The following is a 6,000-nucleotide window of genomic DNA, read 5'->3' on the forward strand; positions in this document are numbered from 1 at the left end:
CAGACTCGGCTTCTCCAGGTGCACTTGTCCCAGGTGGCCCGGTCCGTAGGCTGGAAGGGCAGCTGCAGGTGCACTGCCTCGCGGACAGGTTAGGAGACGGCCACGCAGCCATCCATCTTCTACAGCACACACACCCCACTCTCTCCCCCAGTCAATATGTCTCTCTCCGATGGGAAAGTTAATAAATTTTGCTCTAGATTAAAAGTATTGATCATTTCATTTGTAAACGATAAATAAAAAGGGGGAACTTTTCATTGCGCCAGGGGTGGCGCCTGGCGTGTGTTGCGGGGGTGATTGCGCTGGCTGCTGGGGGGTGGGCTTCTCATATGCATTCTGGCCGGCTAGCTGCATTGATTTCCTATTAGTCTCCCAGCACCACCCAGTAACACATCATTTCAGTACCTGCTATTAATGGTCTTTTGATAAATAATCACTTGTAAGTCAATAAATTTTTATTAAACAGTGTGGCTTTTTGATTTATTAAAATCCGACCGTGTTTGTCTGGGAGAAAAGGGATGCCGAATTGAAGTGGAGGTTTTCATACATCTTCCTGACGCGGAGCAGTCACCACACACTCCAGAGAAAAACAATTGCATTTTAACAGAAACAAAACGGCCGAGTTTGGAACTTGGGCCCAGGCAAACTTTATCTCCGTCAGCCTGAGGCTTACTCTGCAGGGATCAGCTGCAGGCTGGAGGGCGCCGAGTTGAGAACTTTGTGTTGGCCTCCAAGAGTGCCCAGGTGCCAGGGCTGGATGCCTCTGCTGGGCTGCGTTCTGAGATGGCAAGTACCGGCCCTCTCCCAGCTGGGGATGCACCCTGGGGCAGGCACCCTTTGTCAGCAGACATCTGTCATCAACAAGAGAAGCTCGTGTGGCAGGACCCTTTAGCTTCCTTCCTGGCCAAATCGCCACCAGAGTCACCTGTGGCAGGAAGATGTGGCAGGAGACAGTCTTTTGCAGCAATCGGGCTGTGTGGATTATTTCTTAAAGTGTGGGCCAATAGCTGAAGACTGGAAATGCCTTTTTGTGAGATTTTCATTGGCATAGAGTTTGCTGTAAAGAGTTTGGCACTTTATCGAGACGAATATGGCCCCAAATAGATGGTCTTACATAGATCAACCCAACCACTGACGATACAACCAGAATTCTCACCCAGGGGAAGTTGTAGGAAAGGGAAAACACTTTTTTTTTTATTATTATTGATCATTCTTGGGTGTTTCTCGCAGAGGGGGATTTGGCAGGGTCATAGGACAATAGTGGAGGGAAGGTCAGCAGATAAACAAGTGAACAAAGGTCTCTGGTTTTCCTAGGCAGAGGACCCTGTGGCCTTCCGCAGTATTTGTGTCCCTGGGTACTTGAGATTAGGGAGTGGTGATGACTCTTAACGAGCATGCTGCCTTCAAGCATCTGTTTAACAAAGCACATCTTGCACTGCCCTTAATCCATTTAACCCTGAGTGGACACAGCACGTGTTTCAGAGAGCACAGGGTTGGGGGTAAGGTCACAGATCAACAGGATCCCAAGGCAGAAGAATTTTTCTTAGTACAGAACAAAATGAAAAGTCTCCCATGTCTACTTCTTTCTACACAGACACGGCAACCATCCGATTTCTCAATCTTTTCCCCACCTTTCCCCCCTTTCTATTCCACAAAACCGCCATTGTCATCCTGGCCCGTTCTCAATGAGCTGTTGGGTACACCTCCCAGACGGGGTGGTGGCCGGGCAGAGGGGCTCCTCACTTCCCAGTAGGGGCGGCCAGGCAGAGGCGCCCCTCACCTCCTGGACGGGGCGGCTGGCCGGGCAGGGGGCTGGCCCCCCCACCTCCCTCCTGGACGGGGCGGCTGGCCGGGCAGAGGGGCTCCTCACTTCCCAGTAGGGGCGGCCGGGCAGAGGCGCCCCTCACCTCTCAGATGGGGTGGCTGGCAGGGCGGGGGGCTGACCCCCCCAACCTCCCTCACGGACGGGGTGGCTGCCGGGCGGAGACACTCCTCACTTCCCAGACGGGGCGGCTGCCGGGCGGAGGGGCTCCTCACTTCTCAGACGGGGCGGTTGCCAGGCAGAGGGTCTCCTCACTTCTCAGACAGGGCGGCCGGGCAGAGACGCTCCTCACCTCCCAGACGGGGCGGCGGGGCAGAGGCGCTCCCCACATCTCAGACGATGGGCGGCCGGGCAGAGACGCTCCTCACTTCCTAGATGTGATGGCGGCCGGGAAGAGGCGCTCCTCACTTCCTAGATGGGATGGCCGCCGGGCAGAGACGCTCCTCACTTTCCAGACTGGGCAGCCAGGCAGAGGGGCTCCTCACATCCCAGACGATGGGCAGCCAGGCAGAGATGCTCCTCACTTCCCAAACGGGGTGGCGGCCAGGCAGAGGCTGCAATCTCGGCACTTTGGGAGGCCAAGGCAGGCAGCTGGGAGGTGGAGGTTGTAGCGAGCCGAGATCACGCCACTGCACTCCAGCCTGGGCACCATTGAGCACTGAGTGAACGAGACTCCGTCTGCAATCCCGGCACCTCGGGAGGCCAAGGCTGGCAGATCACTCGTGGTTAGGAGCTGGAGACCGGCCCGGCCAACACAGCGAAATCCCGTCTCCACCAAAAAAATACGAAAACCAGTCAGGCGTGGCAGTGCGTGCCTGCAATCGCAGGCACTCGGCAGGCTGAGGCAGGAGAATCAGGCAGGGAGGTTGCAGTGAGCCGAGATGGCAGCAGTACAGTCCAGCTTCGGCTCGGCATCAGAGGGAGACCGTGGAAAGAGAGGGAGAGGGAGACTGTGGGGAGAGGGATACCGTGGGGAGAGGGAGAGGGAGAGGGGGAGGGGGAGGGGGAAAACACTTTCTAGTGTTTCTAGTAAACGTTTTTATTAAAGCAAATAGTTGGAACACCTTCTCCTTGACCCTCCCTCGTCCAGGCTGCTGCTGCGGACTTCCCATTCATGCTTAGTGTGGCAGGTAGGAACACACAAGGGCTTTTGACAGCAGGACTCTCAGTAAGAAGTGTGGCTGCGGGCCCTAGTGCGCTCCAACCTGCTGCAGGCCTTCTCTGGGGTTGTTAGGATTTCCTTCTCTCTCCTGGTCTCAGGGGACCTTGAAGGTGGTTAGGAAGCTGGACGGCAGAAAACAAACAGGTATGAATGTCCCGCAGAGCAGGCAAATGCTAGTAGAGTGGTTTTCAGGAGTGTGGTCCAGGCTGTGCCCATGTGCAGGAGGCTGGTCAAGGACCTAGTTTCTCTTCCAAGGACTTCCAGCCCCGCCCCCAGGAATGTGCCAGGCTGGCCAGCGAAGCCGGAGGACACCACGGTTGTGGATTCCCAGCACACAGGGAACTGTAGGAGCACCTGGCATTTTACACATAGAGACTTCAAGTCCACTTTCAGGGTTAAGCAGGACACTTCTGAAACGCTTCACTGGGGGCTTCCCTCTAGCCTGCGCTGGCTCCCCGACACCTCACTTCCTGTGCCCACACCCATCCCACTGCACTGTTAGGAGCACTTTGCTGGGGAGGCTGAAGAACGATCTCAGGCTTTCTCGTACTCCATGAGGTTACTTCCTATGCAGGAGTCAAATACATTAAACTGGGAAAGGAATGGCTCTTGCTTGTCAGCTGCCATTACAGCTGCTGATGGGGATCAGGGAGTGAGGTTGGCTAAAGGCAGGACAAGGGGCATTTGGGCCATCACCCGGCAGGTACCTGTACCACCTGTTGATGTCACCAGCAGGAAGCCACAGCAAGGGGGATGTCAGGAGGCTCTGTCTGCCTTTAGAGTAAGAAAGGAGAACTGGTAATTCCAAGAGTAGCCATGACCGCACTCCCTTCCCTTGAACCCACAGGTCCCAAAATGCATTTTTTGGGTTTTCTTTGGGGTTTTTTGTTGTTGTTGTTGTTGTTGTTGTTGTTTTTTGAGGCAGAGTCTTGCTCTGTCACCCAAGCTGGAGTGCAATGGCATGATCTCAGTTCACTGCAACCTCTGCCTCCCAGGTTCAAACGATTCTCCTGCCTCAGCCTCCTGAGTAGCTGGTATTACAGGGCATGTGCCACCATGCCTGGCTAATTTTTGTATTTTTTAGTAGAGACAGGGTTTCACCATGTTGGTCAGGCTGGTCTTGAACCCCTGACCAGGATTACAGGCATGAGCCACCGCGCCCGGCCCGGTTGTTGTTTTAAGAGACAAGGTCTCACTCTGTTGCCCAGGCTGGAGTGCAGTGGTGTGATCATGTTCATGGCTCACTACAGCCTGGGCTCCTGGGTTCAAGCAATCCTCCTGCCTCAGCCTCCCAAGTAACTGGGACTACAGACGCACCACCACACTGAGCTAATTTTTAAAATTTTTTATAAAGGCAGGGTCTCACTATTTTGCCCAGGTTGATGTTGAACTCCTGGCCTCAAGCAATCTTCCTTTCTTGGCCTCCCAAAGTGCTGCGATTACAGGTGTGACACACCTTGCCCGGGTGACGAAAATGCACTTTCAGTGCATTCGAACCCCTCCATATGCACAGACTCAGCTCTGGATGGCTGGATGTGAGATCAAGAGATTAACTGGTGCCTTTCCTTCTGATTCATCCAGAGTTCTAGGCATATGTTCGGAGGCTCCCTCTGCACCCTCTTGCCCTGTGTTCCAAATACAGACAAACACCTTGCTCCTCCCTGCTGAGGAGTCAGGGCTGGGTGAGAGGCACGGAGGCCCTGCTCAGCCTCTGCAGGAGAGGCTGGAAAGAGAGGCTGGGAGGGCCCAGCCTGGGGCCGGGGTCCCGGTTCCTGCTGCTCGGCGTGGGCTTGGGGAAGGGCTTGTGCGTACGCAGATTGATCCGCCAGCTGTGATTTGTCATTTCTCCCAGGCAGGCGCTGTTTTCTCTTGGTTCAGGAGGCCCCTTCGACACCTGCTTTATTTTTCTTCCTGCGCTGACGTGACGGGAGACAGGTGTTAAACTACTTAATCACTTTAAAATTGTTTTAATTTTCTGTTTTTTATTGATCTCTCCAGCACCAATTAATCAGCTCACTGGACCAGGCAGTTAGTACATTAAAAATTGTCAGGGAGGCCGTGCATCTTGCAAAATGTCTAAAGAATATTCGGCTAGCAAATTTTGCTTTTCTTTGGCATGCAACAGTCCGTGGCCCATGAAACTCCCACTCAGAAAAGGCCTCTGCCTCCGGGACTCATGTGCAGGGAGTATTCAGGCCACTGCAGGAGCTCTGGCCAGGGGCTTCTGGTAGGGCAACACTGGACGCAGGTGCCTGGCTCATCAGTGATTTGCCACCTTTCCTTCCACTTTTGTTCTGTTTCTTACACATCCTGGGTCTGATTTCCCCAAGGACTTTGGGAGTTTTTGTGGAAGGGGACTTGACAGTCTGTAACTGCCCTGTGAGGCCAGGACAGAGGGTCTAAAGCAAGTGTCCGTTTCCACAAAATCTCCCAACATCCGGCCCCCGAGCCCACAGCCAGATTTCCCCTAGCTGGGACATGAGCACTTTTGACTTGTCCTTCTGACAATGCCAAAACCACCTCCCTGGGGCAGGGGACCCCTATGCTGGGTACACTCCGTCTGCTGGCGGGCAGCGGTTGTGTCATGCTGCCTCTTCCCCGGCACCCAGTGATGGGCCTGAAGCCCTTCCACAGAATGTCCTGGGCAGCGCCACTCCACACCCAGTGTCACTGTCACTGGCTCCTGTGCTGCAAGCCTTCACTGCCTGTCTTTTGTCACCCCTCTGGAAAATGATTTATTAACTACTTGGCTGTACTTCTCATTCAATAAAATATGGATGGAACAACCAGAGACTTCAACCTCACTTCTTGGGGTGAGAACTGTGTTTTCCAGTTTTCCCATGTTCGCCTAGTTTCCTATGACTTTCCAAGAGCAAGCCCCTTATTTCTTCCGGGGTGCATTAACCATCCCGCAGACTGTCCGCAGGGTCTGGGTCACCCACTTCTTCCTGGGAGCACCACCCTCCCACAGCAGCCCTTGTTCCCCTACCCCTGTCTGCAGGCCCAGTGGGCCCGGTGC

The sequence above is a fragment of the Pan troglodytes genome, chromosome 7, assembly GCF_028858775.2.
Source record: "Pan troglodytes isolate AG18354 chromosome 7, NHGRI_mPanTro3-v2.0_pri, whole genome shotgun sequence".
Classification (NCBI taxonomy): Eukaryota; Metazoa; Chordata; class Mammalia; order Primates; family Hominidae; genus Pan; species Pan troglodytes.